Source organism: Odontesthes bonariensis, chromosome 4, assembly GCF_027942865.1.
Source record: "Odontesthes bonariensis isolate fOdoBon6 chromosome 4, fOdoBon6.hap1, whole genome shotgun sequence".
In the NCBI taxonomy this organism is placed as follows: domain Eukaryota; kingdom Metazoa; phylum Chordata; class Actinopteri; order Atheriniformes; family Atherinopsidae; genus Odontesthes; species Odontesthes bonariensis.
The window spans coordinates 36784505-36805868 of NC_134509.1; positions in this window are offsets into that span (position 1 = coordinate 36784505).

The window sequence follows — 21364 nt, forward strand, 5'->3', positions numbered from 1 at the left end:
ATTTCCTTCATATTTATCCATTCTAAGAAGGTTCCATGCATAAACCTCTTTAAATGACCTTGTTTGAGAAAGAAAAACAGGAATAGCCTTACTTTTGCGAGTTAAGGCCAAATTGGTATTTTTGCTATAAAATGAATTCCTTCAGTCAAAACAAGTTCAAACTCTTATTTCCTTCATATATATCCATTCTAAGAAGGTTCCATGCATAAACCTCTTTAAATGACCTTGTTTGAGAAAGAAAAACAGGAATAGCCTTACTTTTGCGAGTTAAAGCCAAATTGGTATTTTTGCTATAAAATGAATTCCTTCAGTCAAAACAAGTTCAAACTCCTATTTCCTTCATATTTATCCATTCTAAGAAGGTTCCATGCATAAACCTCTTTAAATGACCTTGTTTGAGAAAGAAAAACAGGAATAGCCTTACTTTTGCGAGTTAAAGCCAAATTGGTATTTTTGCTATAAAATGATTTCCTTCAGTCACAACAAGTTCAAACTAATTTGTCCTTCATATATATCTATTTCTAAGAAGGTTCCATGCATAAACCTCTTACAATGACCTTGTTTGAGAAAGAAACACAGGAATAGCCTTACATTTGCGAGTTAAAGCCAAATTGGTATTTTTTCTATAAAATGATTTCCTTCAGTCACAACAAGTTCAAACTAATTTGTCCTTCATATATATCCATTTCTAAGAAGGTTCCATGCATAAACCTCTTTAAATGACCTTGTTTGAGAAAGAAAAACAGGAATAGCCTTACTTTTGCGAGTTAAAGCCAAATTGGTATTTTTGCTATAAAATGAATTCCTTCAGTCAAAACAAGTTCAAACTCCTATATCCTTCATATATATCCATTCTAAGAAGGTTCCATGCATAAACCTCTTTAAATGACCTTGTTTGAGAAAGAAAAACAGGAATAGCCTTCTTTTGCGGAATTAAGACGAAATTCGTATTTCTGCTTATAAACACAAATTCCTTCAGTCAAAACAAGTTCAAACTCCTATGTCCCTCATATATATCCATTCTAAGAAGGTTCCATGCATAAACCTCTTTAAATGACCTTGTTTGAGAAAGAAAAACAGGAATAGCCTTACTTTTGCGAGTTAAAGCCAAATTGGTATTTTTGCTATAAAATGAATTCCTTCAGTCAAAACAAGTTCAAACTCCTATTTCCTTCATATTTATCCATTCTAAGAAGGTTCCATGCATAAACCTCTTTAAATGACCTTGTTTGAGAAAGAAAAACAGGAATAGCCTTACTTTTGCGAGTTAAAGCCAAATTGGTATTTTTGCTATAAAATGATTTCCTTCAGTCACAACAAGTTCAAACTAATTTGTCCTTCATATATATCCATTTCTAAGAAGGTTCCATGCATAAACCTCTTACAATGACCTTGTTTGAGAAAGAAAAACAGGAATAGCCTTACTTTTGCGAGTTAAAGCCAAATTGGTATTTTTGCTATAAAATGAATTCCTTCAGTCAAAACAAGTTCAAACTCCTGTGTCCTTCATATATATCCATTCTAAGAAGGTTCCATGCATAAACCTCTTTAAATGACCTTGTTTGAGAAAGAAAAACAGGAATAGCCTTACTTTTGCGAGTTAAAGCCAAATTGGTATTTTTGCTATAAAATGATTTCCTTCAGTCACAACAAGTTCAAACTAATTTGTCCTTCATATATATCCATTTCTAAGAAGGTTCCATGCATAAACCTCTTTAAATGACCTTGTTTGAGAAAGAAAAACAGGAATAGCCTTACTTTTGCGAGTTAAAGCCAAATTGGTATTTTTGCTATAAAATGAATTCCTTCAGTCAAAACAAGTTCAAACTCCTATATCCTTCATATATATCCATTCTAAGAAGGTTCCATGCATAAACCTCTTTAAATGACCTTGTTTGAGAAAGAAAAACAGGAATAGCCTTCTTTTGCGGAATTAAGACGAAATTCGTATTTTTGCTTATAAACACAAATTCCTTCAGTCAAAACAAGTTCAAACTCCTATGTCCCTCATATATATCCATTCTAAGAAGGTTCCATGCATAAACCTCTTTAAATGACCTTGTTTGAGAAAGAAAAACAGGAATAGCCTTACTTTTGCGAGTTAAAGCCAAATTGGTATTTTTGCTATAAAATGAATTCCTTCAGTCAAAACAAGTTCAAACTCTTATTTCCTACATATATATCCATTCTAAGAAGGTTCCATGCATAAACCTCTTTAAATGACCTTGTTTGAGAAAGAAAAACAGGAATAGCCTTACTTTTGCGAGTTAAAGCCAAATTGGTATTTTTGCTATAAAATGATTTCCTTCAGTCACAACAAGTTCAAACTAATTTGTCCTTCATATATATCCATTTCTAAGAAGGTTCCATGCATAAACCTCTTACAATGACCTTGTTTGAGAAAGAAAAACAGGAATAGCCTTACTTTTGCGAGTTAAAGCCAAATTGGTATTTTTGCTATAAAATGAATTCCTTCAGTCAAAACAAGTTCAAACTCCTGTGTCCTTCATATATATCCATTCTAAGAAGGTTCCATGCATAAACCTCTTTAAATGACCTTGTTTGAGAAAGAAAAACAGGAATAGCCTTACTTTTGCGGAATTAAGACAAAATTCGGATTTTTGCTTATAAACACAAATTCCTTCAGTCAAAACAAGTTCAAACTCCTATGTCCCTCATATATATCCATTCTAAGAAGGTTCCATGCATAAACCTCTTTAAATGACCTTGTTTGAGAAAGAAAAACAGGAATAGCCTTACTTTTGCGAGTTAAAGCCAAATTGGTATTTTTGCTATAAAATGAATTCCTTCAGTCAAAACAAGTTCAAACTCCTGTGTCCTTCATATATATCCATTCTAAGAAGGTTCCATGCATAAACCTCTTTAAATGACCTTGTTTGAGAAAGAAAAACAGGAATAGCCTTCTTTTGCGGAATTAAGACGAAATTCGGATTTTTGCTAATAAACACAAATTCCTTCAGTCAAAACAAGTTCAAACTCCTATGTCCTTCATATATATCCATTCTAAGAAGGTTCCATGCATAAACATCTTTAAATGACCTTGTTTGAGAAAGAAAAACAGGAATAGCCTTACTTTTGCGAGTTAAAGCCAAATTGGTATTTTTGCTATAAAATGAATTCCTTCAGTCAAAACAAGTTCAAACTCCTGTGTCCTTCATATATATCCATTCTAAGAAGGTTCCATGCATAAACCTCTTTAAATGACCTTGTTTGAGAAAGAAAAACAGGAATAGCCATACTTTTGCGAGTTAAAGCCAAATTGGTATTTTTGCTATAAAATGAATTCCTTCAGTCACAACAAGTTCAAACTCCTGTGTCCTTCATATATATCCATTTCTAAGAAGGTTCCATGCATAAACCTCTTTAAATGACCTTGTTTGAGAAAGAAAAACAGGAATAGCCTTACTTTTGCGAGTTAAAGCCAAATTGGTATTTTTGCTATAAAATGAATTCCTTCAGTCAAAACAAGTTCAAACTCCTATATCCTTCATATATATCCATTCTAAGAAGGTTCCATGCATAAACCTCTTTAAATGACCTTGTTTGAGAAAGAAAAACAGGAATAGCCTTACTTTTGCGAGTTAAAGCCAAATTGGTATTTTTGCTATAAAATGAATTCCTTCAGTCAAAACAAGTTCAAACTCTTATTTCCTACATATATATCCATTCTAAGAAGGTTCCATGCATAAACCTCTTTAAATGACCTTGTTTGAGAAAGAAAAACAGGAATAGCCTTACTTTTGCGAGTTAAAGCCAAATTGGTATTTTTGCTATAAAATGATTTCCTTCAGTCACAACAAGTTCAAACTAATTTGTCCTTCATATATATCCATTTCTAAGAAGGTTCCATGCATAAACCTCTTACAATGACCTTGTTTGAGAAAGAAAAACAGGAATAGCCTTACTTTTGCGAGTTAAAGCCAAATTGGTATTTTTGCTATAAAATGAATTCCTTCAGTCAAAACAAGTTCAAACTCCTGTGTCCTTCATATATATCCATTCTAAGAAGGTTCCATGCATAAACCTCTTTAAATGACCTTGTTTGAGAAAGAAAAACAGGAATAGCCTTACTTTTGCGGAATTAAGACAAAATTCGGATTTTTGCTTATAAACACAAATTCCTTCAGTCAAAACAAGTTCAAACTCCTATGTCCCTCATATATATCCATTCTAAGAAGGTTCCATGCATAAACCTCTTTAAATGACCTTGTTTGAGAAAGAAAAACAGGAATAGCCTTACTTTTGCGAGTTAAAGCCAAATTGGTATTTTTGCTATAAAATGAATTCCTTCAGTCAAAACAAGTTCAAACTCCTGTGTCCTTCATATATATCCATTCTAAGAAGGTTCCATGCATAAACCTCTTTAAATGACCTTGTTTGAGAAAGAAAAACAGGAATAGCCTTCTTTTGCGGAATTAAGACGAAATTCGGATTTTTGCTAATAAACACAAATTCCTTCAGTCAAAACAAGTTCAAACTCCTATGTCCTTCATATATATCCATTCTAAGAAGGTTCCATGCATAAACATCTTTAAATGACCTTGTTTGAGAAAGAAAAACAGGAATAGCCTTACTTTTGCGAGTTAAAGCCAAATTGGTATTTTTGCTATAAAATGAATTCCTTCAGTCAAAACAAGTTCAAACTCTTATTTCCTACATATATATCCATTCTAAGAAGGTTCCATGCATAAACCTCTTTAAATGACCTTGTTTGAGAAAGAAAAACAGGAATAGCCTTACTTTTGCGAGTTAAAGCCAAATTGGTATTTTTGCTATAAAATGATTTCCTTCAGTCACAACAAGTTCAAACTAATTTGTCCTTCATATATATCCATTTCTAAGAAGGTTCCATGCATAAACCTCTTACAATGACCTTGTTTGAGAAAGAAAAACAGGAATAGCCTTACTTTTGCGAGTTAAAGCCAAATTGGTATTTTTGCTATAAAATGAATTCCTTCAGTCAAAACAAGTTCAAACTCCTGTGTCCTTCATATATATCCATTCTAAGAAGGTTCCATGCATAAACCTCTTTAAATGACCTTGTTTGAGAAAGAAAAACAGGAATAGCCTTACTTTTGCGGAATTAAGACAAAATTCGGATTTTTGCTTATAAACACAAATTCCTTCAGTCAAAACAAGTTCAAACTCCTATGTCCCTCATATATATCCATTCTAAGAAGGTTCCATGCATAAACCTCTTTAAATGACCTTGTTTGAGAAAGAAAAACAGGAATAGCCTTACTTTTGCGAGTTAAAGCCAAATTGGTATTTTTGCTATAAAATGAATTCCTTCAGTCAAAACAAGTTCAAACTCCTGTGTCCTTCATATATATCCATTCTAAGAAGGTTCCATGCATAAACCTCTTTAAATGACCTTGTTTGAGAAAGAAAAACAGGAATAGCCTTCTTTTGCGGAATTAAGACGAAATTCGGATTTTTGCTAATAAACACAAATTCCTTCAGTCAAAACAAGTTCAAACTCCTATGTCCTTCATATATATCCATTCTAAGAAGGTTCCATGCATAAACATCTTTAAATGACCTTGTTTGAGAAAGAAAAACAGGAATAGCCTTACTTTTGCGAGTTAAAGCCAAATTGGTATTTTTGCTATAAAATGAATTCCTTCAGTCAAAACAAGTTCAAACTCCTGTGTCCTTCATATATATCCATTCTAAGAAGGTTCCATGCATAAACCTCTTTAAATGACCTTGTTTGAGAAAGAAAAACAGGAATAGCCTTACTTTTGCGAGTTAAAGCCAAATTGGTATTTTTGCTATAAAATGAATTCCTTCAGTCAAAACAAGTTCAAACTCCTGTGTCCTTCATATATATCCATTCTAAGAAGGTTCCATGCATAAACCTCTTTAAATGACCTTGTTTGAGAAAGAAAAACAGGAATAGCCTTACTTTTGCGAGTTAAAGCCAAATTGGTATTTTTGCTATAAAATGAATTCCTTCAGTCAAAACAAGTTCAAACTCTTATTTCCTACATATATATCCATTCTAAGAAGGTTCCATGCATAAACCTCTTTAAATGACCTTGTTTGAGAAAGAAAAACAGGAATAGCCTTACTTTTGCGAGTTAAAGCCAAATTGGTATTTTTGCTATAAAATGATTTCCTTCAGTCACAACAAGTTCAAACTAATTTGTCCTTCATATATATCCATTTCTAAGAAGGTTCCATGCATAAACCTCTTACAATGACCTTGTTTGAGAAAGAAAAACAGGAATAGCCTTACTTTTGCGAGTTAAAGCCAAATTGGTATTTTTGCTATAAAATGAATTCCTTCAGTCAAAACAAGTTCAAACTCCTGTGTCCTTCATATATATCCATTCTAAGAAGGTTCCATGCATAAACCTCTTTAAATGACCTTGTTTGAGAAAGAAAAACAGGAATAGCCTTACTTTTGCGAGTTAAAGCCAAATTGGTATTTTTGCTATAAAATGATTTCCTTCAGTCACAACAAGTTCAAACTAATTTGTCCTTCATATATATCCATTTCTAAGAAGGTTCCATGCATAAACCTCTTACAATGACCTTGTTTGAGAAAGAAAAACAGGAATAGCCTTACTTTTGCGAGTTAAAGCCAAATTGGTATTTTTGCTATAAAATGAATTCCTTCAGTCAAAACAAGTTCAAACTCCTGTGTCCTTCATATATATCCATTCTAAGAAGGTTCCATGCATAAACCTCTTACAATGACCTTGTTTGAGAAAGAAAAACAGGAATAGCCTTACTTTTGCGAGTTAAAGCCAAATTGGTATTTTTGCTATAAAATGAATTCCTTCAGTCAAAACAAGTTCAAACTCCTGTGTCCTTCATATATATCCATTCTAAGAAGGTTCCATGCATAAACCTCTTTAAATGACCTTGTTTGAGAAAGAAAAACAGGAATAGCCTTACTTTTGCGGAATTAAGACAAAATTCGGATTTTTGCTTATAAACACAAATTCCTTCAGTCAAAACAAGTTCAAACTCCTATGTCCCTCATATATATCCATTCTAAGAAGGTTCCATGCATAAACCTCTTTAAATGACCTTGTTTGAGAAAGAAAAACAGGAATAGCCTTACTTTTGCGAGTTAAAGCCAAATTGGTATTTTTGCTATAAAATGAATTCCTTCAGTCAAAACAAGTTCAAACTCCTGTGTCCTTCATATATATCCATTCTAAGAAGGTTCCATGCATAAACCTCTTTAAATGACCTTGTTTGAGAAAGAAAAACAGGAATAGCCTTCTTTTGCGGAATTAAGACGAAATTCGTATTTCTGCTTATAAACACAAATTCCTTCAGTCAAAACAAGTTCAAACTCCTATGTCCCTCATATATATCCATTCTAAGAAGGTTCCATGCATAAACCTCTTTAAATGACCTTGTTTGAGAAAGAAAAACAGGAATAGCCTTACTTTTGCGAGTTAAAGCCAAATTGGTATTTTTGCTATAAAATGAATTCCTTCAGTCAAAACAAGTTCAAACTCTTATTTCCTACATATATATCCATTCTAAGAAGGTTCCATGCATAAACCTCTTTAAATGACCTTGTTTGAGAAAGAAAAACAGGAATAGCCTTACTTTTGCGAGTTAAAGCCAAATTGGTATTTTTGCTATAAAATGATTTCCTTCAGTCACAACAAGTTCAAACTAATTTGTCCTTCATATATATCCATTTCTAAGAAGGTTCCATGCATAAACCTCTTACAATGACCTTGTTTGAGAAAGAAAAACAGGAATAGCCTTACTTTTGCGAGTTAAAGCCAAATTGGTATTTTTGCTTTAAAATGAATTCCTTCAGTCAAAACAAGTTCAAACTCCTGTGTCCTTCATATATATCCATTCTAAGAAGGTTCCATGCATAAACCTCTTTAAATGACCTTGTTTGAGAAAGAAAAACAGGAATAGCCTTACTTTTGCGGAATTAAGACAAAATTCGGATTTTTGCTTATAAACACAAATTCCTTCAGTCAAAACAAGTTCAAACTCCTATGTCCCTCATATATATCCATTCTAAGAAGGTTCCATGCATAAACCTCTTTAAATGACCTTGTTTGAGAAAGAAAAACAGGAATAGCCTTACTTTTGCGAGTTAAAGCCAAATTGGTATTTTTGCTATAAAATGAATTCCTTCAGTCAAAACAAGTTCAAACTCCTGTGTCCTTCATATATATCCATTCTAAGAAGGTTCCATGCATAAACCTCTTTAAATGACCTTGTTTGAGAAAGAAAAACAGGAATAGCCTTCTTTTGCGGAATTAAGACGAAATTCGGATTTTTGCTAATAAACACAAATTCCTTCAGTCAAAACAAGTTCAAACTCCTATGTCCTTCATATATATCCATTCTAAGAAGGTTCCATGCATAAACATCTTTAAATGACCTTGTTTGAGAAAGAAAAACAGGAATAGCCTTACTTTTGCGAGTTAAAGCCAAATTGGTATTTTTGCTATAAAATGAATTCCTTCAGTCAAAACAAGTTCAAACTCCTGTGTCCTTCATATATATCCATTCTAAGAAGGTTCCATGCATAAACCTCTTTAAATGACCTTGTTTGAGAAAGAAAAACAGGAATAGCCATACTTTTGCGAGTTAAAGCCAAATTGGTATTTTTGCTATAAAATGAATTCCTTCAGTCACAACAAGTTCAAACTAATTTGTCCTTCATATATATCCATTTCTAAGAAGGTTCCATGCATAAACCTCTTTAAATGACCTTGTTTGAGAAAGAAAAACAGGAATAGCCTTACTTTTGCGAGTTAAAGCCAAATTGGTATTTTTGCTATAAAATGAATTCCTTCAGTCAAAACAAGTTCAAACTCCTATATCCTTCATATATATCCATTCTAAGAAGGTTCCATGCATAAACCTCTTTAAATGACCTTGTTTGAGAAAGAAAAACAGGAATAGCCTTACTTTTGCGAGTTAAAGCCAAATTGGTATTTTTGCTATAAAATGAATTCCTTCAGTCAAAACAAGTTCAAACTCTTATTTCCTACATATATATCCATTCTAAGAAGGTTCCATGCATAAACCTCTTTAAATGACCTTGTTTGAGAAAGAAAAACAGGAATAGCCTTACTTTTGCGAGTTAAAGCCAAATTGGTATTTTTGCTATAAAATGATTTCCTTCAGTCACAACAAGTTCAAACTAATTTGTCCTTCATATATATCCATTTCTAAGAAGGTTCCATGCATAAACCTCTTACAATGACCTTGTTTGAGAAAGAAAAACAGGAATAGCCTTACTTTTGCGAGTTAAAGCCAAATTGGTATTTTTGCTATAAAATGAATTCCTTCAGTCAAAACAAGTTCAAACTCCTGTGTCCTTCATATATATCCATTCTAAGAAGGTTCCATGCATAAACCTCTTTAAATGACCTTGTTTGAGAAAGAAAAACAGGAATAGCCTTACTTTTGCGGAATTAAGACAAAATTCGGATTTTTGCTTATAAACACAAATTCCTTCAGTCAAAACAAGTTCAAACTCCTATGTCCCTCATATATATCCATTCTAAGAAGGTTCCATGCATAAACCTCTTTAAATGACCTTGTTTGAGAAAGAAAAACAGGAATAGCCTTACTTTTGCGAGTTAAAGCCAAATTGGTATTTTTGCTATAAAATGAATTCCTTCAGTCAAAACAAGTTCAAACTCCTGTGTCCTTCATATATATCCATTCTAAGAAGGTTCCATGCATAAACCTCTTTAAATGACCTTGTTTGAGAAAGAAAAACAGGAATAGCCTTCTTTTGCGGAATTAAGACGAAATTCGGATTTTTGCTAATAAACACAAATTCCTTCAGTCAAAACAAGTTCAAACTCCTATGTCCTTCATATATATCCATTCTAAGAAGGTTCCATGCATAAACATCTTTAAATGACCTTGTTTGAGAAAGAAAAACAGGAATAGCCTTACTTTTGCGAGTTAAAGCCAAATTGGTATTTTTGCTATAAAATGAATTCCTTCAGTCAAAACAAGTTCAAACTCCTGTGTCCTTCATATATATCCATTCTAAGAAGGTTCCATGCATAAACCTCTTTAAATGACCTTGTTTGAGAAAGAAAAACAGGAATAGCCTTACTTTTGCGAGTTAAAGCCAAATTGGTATTTTTGCTATAAAATGAATTCCTTCAGTCAAAACAAGTTCAAACTCCTGTGTCCTTCATATATATCCATTCTAAGAAGGTTCCATGCATAAACCTCTTTAAATGACCTTGTTTGAGAAAGAAAAACAGGAATAGCCTTACTTTTGCGAGTTAAAGCCAAATTGGTATTTTTGCTATAAAATGAATTCCTTCAGTCAAAACAAGTTCAAACTCTTATTTCCTACATATATATCCATTCTAAGAAGGTTCCATGCATAAACCTCTTTAAATGACCTTGTTTGAGAAAGAAAAACAGGAATAGCCTTACTTTTGCGAGTTAAAGCCAAATTGGTATTTTTGCTATAAAATGATTTCCTTCAGTCACAACAAGTTCAAACTAATTTGTCCTTCATATATATCCATTTCTAAGAAGGTTCCATGCATAAACCTCTTACAATGACCTTGTTTGAGAAAGAAAAACAGGAATAGCCTTACTTTTGCGAGTTAAAGCCAAATTGGTATTTTTGCTATAAAATGAATTCCTTCAGTCAAAACAAGTTCAAACTCCTGTGTCCTTCATATATATCCATTCTAAGAAGGTTCCATGCATAAACCTCTTTAAATGACCTTGTTTGAGAAAGAAAAACAGGAATAGCCTTACTTTTGCGAGTTAAAGCCAAATTGGTATTTTTGCTATAAAATGATTTCCTTCAGTCACAACAAGTTCAAACTAATTTGTCCTTCATATATATCCATTTCTAAGAAGGTTCCATGCATAAACCTCTTACAATGACCTTGTTTGAGAAAGAAAAACAGGAATAGCCTTACTTTTGCGAGTTAAAGCCAAATTGGTATTTTTGCTATAAAATGAATTCCTTCAGTCAAAACAAGTTCAAACTCCTGTGTCCTTCATATATATCCATTCTAAGAAGGTTCCATGCATAAACCTCTTTAAATGACCTTGTTTGAGAAAGAAAAACAGGAATAGCCTTACTTTTGCGAGTTAAAGCCAAATTGGTATTTTTGCTATAAAATGAATTCCTTCAGTCAAAACAAGTTCAAACTCCTGTGTCCTTCATATATATCCATTCTAAGAAGGTTCCATGCATAAACCTCTTTAAATGACCTTGTTTGAGAAAGAAAAACAGGAATAGCCTTACTTTTGCGGAATTAAGACAAAATTCGGATTTTTGCTTATAAACACAAATTCCTTCAGTCAAAACAAGTTCAAACTCCTATGTCCCTCATATATATCCATTCTAAGAAGGTTCCATGCATAAACCTCTTTAAATGACCTTGTTTGAGAAAGAAAAACAGGAATAGCCTTACTTTTGCGAGTTAAAGCCAAATTGGTATTTTTGCTATAAAATGAATTCCTTCAGTCAAAACAAGTTCAAACTCCTGTGTCCTTCATATATATCCATTCTAAGAAGGTTCCATGCATAAACCTCTTTAAATGACCTTGTTTGAGAAAGAAAAACAGGAATAGCCTTCTTTTGCGGAATTAAGACGAAATTCGGATTTTTGCTTATAAACACAAATTCCTTCAGTCAAAACAAGTTCAAACTCCTATGTCCCTCATATATATCCATTCTAAGAAGGTTCCATGCATAAACCTCTTTAAATGACCTTGTTTGAGAAAGAAAAACAGGAATAGCCTTACTTTTGCGAGTTAAAGCCAAATTGGTATTTTTGCTATAAAATGAATTCCTTCAGTCAAAACAAGTTCAAACTCCTATTTCCTTCATATTTATCCATTCTAAGAAGGTTCCATGCATAAACCTCTTTAAATGACCTTGTTTGAGAAAGAAAAACAGGAATAGCCTTACTTTTGCGAGTTAAAGCCAAATTGGTATTTTTGCTATAAAATGAATTCCTTCAGTCAAAACAAGTTCAAACTCCTGTGTCCTTCATATATATCCATTCTAAGAAGGTTCCATGCATAAACCTCTTTAAATGACCTTGTTTGAGAAAGAAAAACAGGAATAGCCTTACTTTTGCGAGTTAAAGCCAAATTGGTATTTTTGCTATAAAATGAATTCCTTCAGTCAAAACAAGTTCAAACTCTTATTTCCTACATATATATCCATTCTAACAAGGTTCCATGCATAAACCTCTTTAAATGACCTTGTTTGAGAAAGAAAAACAGGAATAGCCTTACTTTTGCGAGTTAAAGCCAAATTGGTATTTTTGCTATAAAATGATTTCCTTCAGTCACAACAAGTTCAAACTAATTTGTCCTTCATATATATCCATTTCTAAGAAGGTTCCATGCATAAACCTCTTACAATGACCTTGTTTGAGAAAGAAAAACAGGAATAGCCTTACTTTTGCGAGTTAAAGCCAAATTGGTATTTTTGCTATAAAATGAATTCCTTCAGTCAAAACAAGTTCAAACTCCTGTGTCCTTCATATATATCCATTCTAAGAAGGTTCCATGCATAAACCTCTTTAAATGACCTTGTTTGAGAAAGAAAAACAGGAATAGCCTTACTTTTGCGAGTTAAAGCCAAATTGGTATTTTTGCTATAAAATGAATTCCTTCAGTCAAAACAAGTTCAAACTCTTATTTCCTACATATATATCCATTCTAAGAAGGTTCCATGCATAAACCTCTTTAAATGACCTTGTTTGAGAAAGAAAAACAGGAATAGCCTTACTTTTGCGGAATTAAGACAAAATTCGGATTTTTGCTTATAAACACAAATTCCTTCAGTCAAAACAAGTTCAAACTCCTATGTCCCTCATATATATCCATTCTAAGAAGGTTCCATGCATAAACCTCTTTAAATGACCTTGTTTGAGAAAGAAAAACAGGAATAGCCTTACTTTTGCGAGTTAAAGCCAAATTGGTATTTTTGCTATAAAATGAATTCCTTCAGTCAAAACAAGTTCAAACTCCTGTGTCCTTCATATATATCCATTCTAAGAAGGTTCCATGCATAAACCTCTTTAAATGACCTTGTTTGAGAAAGAAAAACAGGAATAGCCTTCTTTTGCGGAATTAAGACGAAATTCGGATTTTTGCTAATAAACACAAATTCCTTCAGTCAAAACAAGTTCAAACTCCTATGTCCTTCATATATATCCATTCTAAGAAGGTTCCATGCATAAACATCTTTAAATGACCTTGTTTGAGAAAGAAAAACAGGAATAGCCTTACTTTTGCGAGTTAAAGCCAAATTGGTATTTTTGCTATAAAATGAATTCCTTCAGTCAAAACAAGTTCAAACTCCTGTGTCCTTCATATATATCCATTCTAAGAAGGTTCCATGCATAAACCTCTTTAAATGACCTTGTTTGAGAAAGAAAAACAGGAATAGCCTTACTTTTGCGAGTTAAAGCCAAATTGGTATTTTTGCTATAAAATGAATTCCTTCAGTCAAAACAAGTTCAAACTCCTGTGTCCTTCATATATATCCATTCTAAGAAGGTTCCATGCATAAACCTCTTTAAATGACCTTGTTTGAGAAAGAAAAACAGGAATAGCCTTACTTTTGCGAGTTAAAGCCAAATTGGTATTTTTGCTATAAAATGAATTCCTTCAGTCAAAACAAGTTCAAACTCTTATTTCCTACATATATATCCATTCTAAGAAGGTTCCATGCATAAACCTCTTTAAATGACCTTGTTTGAGAAAGAAAAACAGGAATAGCCTTACTTTTGCGAGTTAAAGCCAAATTGGTATTTTTGCTATAAAATGAATTCCTTCAGTCACAACAAGTTCAAACTAATTTGTCCTTCATATATATCCATTTCTAAGAAGGTTCCATGCATAAACCTCTTACAATGACCTTGTTTGAGAAAGAAAAACAGGAATAGCCTTACTTTTGCGAGTTAAAGCCAAATTGGTATTTTTGCTATAAAATGAATTCCTTCAGTCAAAACAAGTTCAAACTCCTGTGTCCTTCATATATATCCATTCTAAGAAGGTTCCATGCATAAACCTCTTTAAATGACCTTGTTTGAGAAAGAAAAACAGGAATAGCCTTACTTTTGCGAGTTAAAGCCAAATTGGTATTTTTGCTATAAAATGATTTCCTTCAGTCACAACAAGTTCAAACTAATTTGTCCTTCATATATATCCATTTCTAAGAAGGTTCCATGCATAAACCTCTTACAATGACCTTGTTTGAGAAAGAAAAACAGGAATAGCCTTACTTTTGCGAGTTAAAGCCAAATTGGTATTTTTGCTATAAAATGAATTCCTTCAGTCAAAACAAGTTCAAACTCCTGTGTCCTTCATATATATCCATTCTAAGAAGGTTCCATGCATAAACCTCTTTAAATGACCTTGTTTGAGAAAGAAAAACAGGAATAGCCTTACTTTTGCGAGTTAAAGCCAAATTGGTATTTTTGCTATAAAATGAATTCCTTCAGTCAAAACAAGTTCAAACTCCTGTGTCCTTCATATATATCCATTCTAAGAAGGTTCCATGCATAAACCTCTTTAAATGACCTTGTTTGAGAAAGAAAAACAGGAATAGCCTTACTTTTGCGGAATTAAGACAAAATTCGGATTTTTGCTTATAAACACAAATTCCTTCAGTCAAAACAAGTTCAAACTCCTATGTCCCTCATATATATCCATTCTAAGAAGGTTCCATGCATAAACCTCTTTAAATGACCTTGTTTGAGAAAGAAAAACAGGAATAGCCTTACTTTTGCGAGTTAAAGCCAAATTGGTATTTTTGCTATAAAATGAATTCCTTCAGTCAAAACAAGTTCAAACTCCTGTGTCCTTCATATATATCCATTCTAAGAAGGTTCCATGCATAAACCTCTTTAAATGACCTTGTTTGAGAAAGAAAAACAGGAATAGCCTTCTTTTGCGGAATTAAGACGAAATTCGGATTTTTGCTTATAAACACAAATTCCTTCAGTCAAAACAAGTTCAAACTCCTATGTCCCTCATATATATCCATTCTAAGAAGGTTCCATGCATAAACCTCTTTAAATGACCTTGTTTGAGAAAGAAAAACAGGAATAGCCTTACTTTTGCGAGTTAAAGCCAAATTGGTATTTTTGCTATAAAATGAATTCCTTCAGTCAAAACAAGTTCAAACTCCTATTTCCTTCATATTTATCCATTCTAAGAAGGTTCCATGCATAAACCTCTTTAAATGACCTTGTTTGAGAAAGAAAAACAGGAATAGCCTTACTTTTGCGAGTTAAAGCCAAATTGGTATTTTTGCTATAAAATGAATTCCTTCAGTCAAAACAAGTTCAAACTCCTGTGTCCTTCATATATATCCATTCTAAGAAGGTTCCATGCATAAACCTCTTTAAATGACCTTGTTTGAGAAAGAAAAACAGGAATAGCCTTACTTTTGCGGAATTAAGACAAAATTCGGATTTTTGCTTATAAACACAAATTCCTTCAGTCAAAACAAGTTCAAACTCCTATGTCCCTCATATATATCCATTCTAAGAAGGTTCCATGCATAAACCTCTTTAAATGACCTTGTTTGAGAAAGAAAAACAGGAATAGCCTTACTTTTGCGAGTTAAAGCCAAATTGGTATTTTTGCTATAAAATGAATTCCTTCAGTCAAAACAAGTTCAAACTCCTGTGTCCTTCATATATATCCATTCTAAGAAGGTTCCATGCATAAACCTCTTTAAATGACCTTGTTTGAGAAAGAAAAACAGGAATAGCCTTCTTTTGCGGAATTAAGACGAAATTCGGATTTTTGCTTATAAACACAAATTCCTTCAGTCAAAACAAGTTCAAACTCCTATGTCCCTCATATATATCCATTCTAAGAAGGTTCCATGCATAAACCTCTTTAAATGACCTTGTTTGAGAAAGAAAAACAGGAATAGCCTTACTTTTGCGAGTTAAAGCCAAATTGGTATTTTTGCTATAAAATGAATTCCTTCAGTCAAAACAAGTTCAAACTCCTATTTCCTTCATATTTATCCATTCTAAGAAGGTTCCATGCATAAACCTCTTTAAATGACCTTGTTTGAGAAAGAAAAACAGGAATAGCCTTACTTTTGCGAGTTAAAGCCAAATTGGTATTTTTGCTATAAAATGAATTCCTTCAGTCAAAACAAGTTCAAACTCCTGTGTCCTTCATATATATCCATTCTAAGAAGGTTCCATGCATAAACCTCTTTAAATGACCTTGTTTGAGAAAGAAAAACAGGAATAGCCTTACTTTTGCGAGTTAAAGCCAAATTGGTATTTTTGCTATAAAATGATTTCCTTCAGTCACAACAAGTTCAAACTAATTTGTCCTTCATATATATCCATTTCTAAGAAGGTTCCATGCATAAACCTCTTACAATGACCTTGTTTGAGAAAGAAAAACAGGAATAGCCTTACTTTTGCGAGTTAAAGCCAAATTGGTATTTTTGCTATAAAATGAATTCCTTCAGTCAAAACAAGTTCAAACTCCTGTGTCCTTCATATATATCCATTCTAAGAAGGTTCCATGCATAAACCTCTTTAAATGACCTTGTTTGAGAAAGAAAAACAGGAATAGCCTTACTTTTGCGAGTTAAAGCCAAATTGGTATTTTTGCTATAAAATGAATTCCTTCAGTCAAAACAAGTTCAAACTCCTGTGTCCTTCATATATATCCATTCTAAGAAGGTTCCATGCATAAACCTCTTTAAATGACCTTGTTTGAGAAAGAAAAACAGGAATAGCCTTACTTTTGCGGAATTAAGACAAAATTCGGATTTTTGCTTATAAACACAAATTCCTTCAGTCAAAACAAGTTCAAACTCCTATGTCCCTCATATATATCCATTCTAAGAAGGTTCCATGCATAAACCTCTTTAAATGACCTTGTTTGAGAAAGAAAAACAGGAATAGCCTTACTTTTGCGAGTTAAAGCCAAATTGGTATTTTTGCTATAAAATGAATTCCTTCAGTCAAAACAAGTTCAAACTCCTGTGTCCTTCATATATATCCATTCTAAGAAGGTTCCATGCATAAACCTCTTTAAATGACCTTGTTTGAGAAAGAAAAACAGGAATAGCCTTCTTTTGCGGAATTAAGACGAAATTCGGATTTTTGCTTATAAACACAAATTCCTTCAGTCAAAACAAGTTCAAACTCCTATGTCCCTCATATATATCCATTCTAAGAAGGTTCCATGCATAAACCTCTTTAAATGACCTTGTTTGAGAAAGAAAAACAGGAATAGCCTTACTTTTGCGAGTTAAAGCCAAATTGGTATTTTTGCTATAAAATGAATTCCTTCAGTCAAAACAAGTTCAAACTCCTATTTCCTTCATATTTATCCATTCTAAGAAGGTTCCATGCATAAACCTCTTTAAATGACCTTGTTTGAGAAAGAAAAACAGGAATAGCCTTACTTTTGCGAGTTAAAGCCAAATTGGTATTTTTGCTATAAAATGAATTCCTTCAGTCAAAACAAGTTCAAACTCCTGTGTCCTTCATATATATCCATTCTAAGAAGGTTCCATGCATAAACCTCTTTAAATGACCTTGTTTGAGAAAGAAAAACAGGAATAGCCTTACTTTTGCGGAATTAAGACAAAATTCGGATTTTTGCTTATAAACACAAATTCCTTCAGTCAAAACAAGTTCAAACTCCTATGTCCCTCATATATATCCATTCTAAGAAGGTTCCATGCATAAACCTCTTTAAATGACCTTGTTTGAGAAAGAAAAACAGGAATAGCCTTACTTTTGCGAGTTAAAGCCAAATTGGTATTTTTGCTATAAAATGAATTCCTTCAGTCAAAACAAGTTCAAACTCCTGTGTCCTTCATATATATCCATTCTAAGAAGGTTCCATGCATAAACCTCTTTAAATGACCTTGTTTGAGAAAGAAAAACAGGAATAGCCTTCTTTTGCGGAATTAAGACGAAATTCGGATTTTTGCTTATAAACACAAATTCCTTCAGTCAAAACAAGTTCAAACTCCTATGTCCCTCATATATATCCATTCTAAGAAGGTTCCATGCATAAACCTCTTTAAATGACCTTGTTTGAGAAAGAAAAACAGGAATAGCCTTACTTTTGCGAGTTAAAGCCAAATTGGTATTTTTGCTATAAAATGAATTCCTTCAGTCAAAACAAGTTCAAACTCCTATTTCCTTCATATTTATCCATTCTAAGAAGGTTCCATGCATAAACCTCTTTAAATGACCTTGTTTGAGAAAGAAAAACAGGAATAGCCTTACTTTTGCGAGTTAAAGCCAAATTGGTATTTTTGCTATAAAATGAATTCCTTCAGTCAAAACAAGTTCAAACTCCTGTGTCCTTCATATATATCCATTCTAAGAAGGTTCCATGCATAAACCTCTTTAAATGACCTTGTTTGAGAAAGAAAAACAGGAATAGCCTTACTTTTGCGAGTTAAAGCCAAATTGGTATTTTTGCTATAAAATGAATTCCTTCAGTCAAAACAAGTTCAAACTCTTATTTCCTACATATATATCCATTCTAACAAGGTTCCATGCATAAACCTCTTTAAATGACCTTGTTTGAGAAAGAAAAACAGGAATAGCCTTACTTTTGCGAGTTAAAGCCAAATTGGTATTTTTGCTATAAAATGATTTCCTTCAGTCACAACAAGTTCAAACTAATTTGTCCTTCATATATATCCATTTCTAAGAAGGTTCCATGCATAAACCTCTTACAATGACCTTGTTTGAGAAAGAAAAACAGGAATAGCCTTACTTTTGCGAGTTAAAGCCAAATTGGTATTTTTGCTATAAAATGAATTCCTTCAGTCAAAACAAGTTCAAACTCCTGTGTCCTTCATATATATCCATTCTAAGAAGGTTCCATGCATAAACCTCTTTAAATGACCTTGTTTGAGAAAGAAAAACAGGAATAGCCTTACTTTTGCGAGTTAAAGCCAAATTGGTATTTTTGCTATAAAATGATTTCCTTCAGTCACAACAAGTTCAAACTAATTTGTCCTTCATATATATCCATTTCTAAGAAGGTTCCATGCATAAACCTCTTACAATGACCTTGTTTGAGAAAGAAAAACAGGAATAGCCTTACTTTTGCGAGTTAAAGCCAAATTGGTATTTTTGCTATAAAATGAATTCCTTCAGTCAAAACAAGTTCAAACTCCTTTGTCCTTCATATATATCCATTCTAAAAAGGTTCCATGCATAAACCTCTTTAAATGACCTTGTTTGAGAAAGAAAAACAGGAATAGCCTTACTTTTGCGAGTTAAAGCCAAATTGGTATTTTTGCTATAAAATGAATTCCTTCAGTCAAAACAAGTTCAAACTCCTGTGTCCTTCATATATATCCATTCTAAGAAGGTTCCATGCATAAACCTCTTTAAATGACCTTGTTTGAGAAAGAAAAACAGGAATAGCCTTACTTTTGCGAGTTAAAGCCAAATTGGTATTTTTGCTATAAAATGATTTCCTTCAGTCACAACAAGTTCAAACTAATTTGTCCTTCATATATATCCATTTCTAAGAAGGTTCCATGCATAAACCTCTTACAATGACCTTGTTTGAGAAAGAAACACAGGAATAGCCTTACTTTTGCGAGTTAAAGCCAAATTGGTATTTTTGCTATAAAATGAATTCCTTCAGTCAAAACAAGTTCAAACTCCTGTGTCCTTCATATATATCCATTCTAAGAAGGTTCCATGCATAAACCTCTTTAAATGACCTTGTTTGAGAAAGAAAAACAGGAATAGCCTTACTTTTGCGAGTTAAAGCCAAATTGGTATTTTTGCTATAAAATGAATTCCTTCAGTCAAAACAAGTTCAAACTCCTATGTCCTTCATATATATCCATTCTAAGAAGGTTCCATGCATAAACCTCTTTAAATGACCTTGTTTGAGAAAGAAAAACAGGAATAGCCTTACTTTTGCGAGTTAAAGCCAAATTGGTATTTTTGCTATAAAATGAATTCCTTCAGTCAAAACAAGTTCAAACTCCTGTGTCCTTCATATATATCCATTCTAAGAAGGTTCCATGCATAAACCTCTTTAAATGACCTTGTTTGAGAAAGAAAAACAGGAATAGCCTTCTTTTGCGGAATTAAGACGAAATTCGGATTTTTGCTAATAAACACAAATTCCTTCAGTCAAAACAAGTTCAAACTCCTATGTCCCTCATATATATCCATTCTAAGAAGGTTCCATGCATAAACATCTTTAAATGACCTTGTTTGAGAAAGAAAAACAGGAATAGCCTTACTTTTGCGAGTTAAAGCCAAATTGGTATTTTTGCTATAAAATGAATTCCTTCAGTCAAAACAAGTTAAAAAATCCTGTGTCATTCATATATATCCATTCTAAGAAGGTTCCATGCATAAACCTCTTTAAATGACCTTGTTTGAGAAAGAAAAACAGGAATAGCCTTACTTTTGCGAGTTAAAGCCAAATTGGTATTTTTGCTATAAAATGATTTCCTTCAGTCACAACAAGTTCAAACTAATTTGTCCTTCATATATATCCATTTCTAAGAAGGTTCCATGCATAAACCTCTTACAATGACCTTGTTTGAGAAAGAAAAACAGGAATAGCCTTACTTTTGCGAGTTAAAGCCAAATTGGTATTTTTGCTATAAAATGAATTCCTTCAGTCAAAACAAGTTCAAACTCCTGTGTCCTTCATATATATCCATTCTAAGAAGGTTCCATGCATAAACCTCTTTAAATGACCTTGTTTGAGAAAGAAAAACAGGAATAGCCTTACTTTTGCGAGTTAAAGCCAAATTGGTATTTTTGCTATAAAATGAATTCCTTCAGTCAAAACAAGTTCAAACTCGTATTTCCTTCACATATATCCATTCTAAGAAGGTTCCATGCATAAACCTCTTTAAATGACCTTGTTTGAGAAAGAAAAACAGGAATAGACTTCTTTTGCGGAATTAAGACGAAATTCGGATTTTTGCTTATAAACACAAATTCCTTCAGTCAAAACAAGTTCAAACTCCTATGTCCCTCATATATATCCATTCTAAGAAGGTTCCATGCATAAACCTCTTTAAATGACCTTGTTTGAGAAAGAAAAACAGGAATAGCCTTACTTTTGCGAGTTAAAGCCAAATTGGTATTTTTGCTATAAAATGAATTCCTTCAGTCAAAACAAGTTCAAACTCCTGTGTCCTTCATATATATCCATTCTAAGAAGGTTCCATGCATAAACCTCTTTAAATGACCTTGTTTGAGAAAGAAAAACAGGAATAGCCTTCTTTTGCGGAATTAAGACGAAATTCGGATTTTTGCTAATAAACACAAATTCCTTCAGTCAAAACAAGTTCAAACTCCTATGTCCCTCATATATATCCATT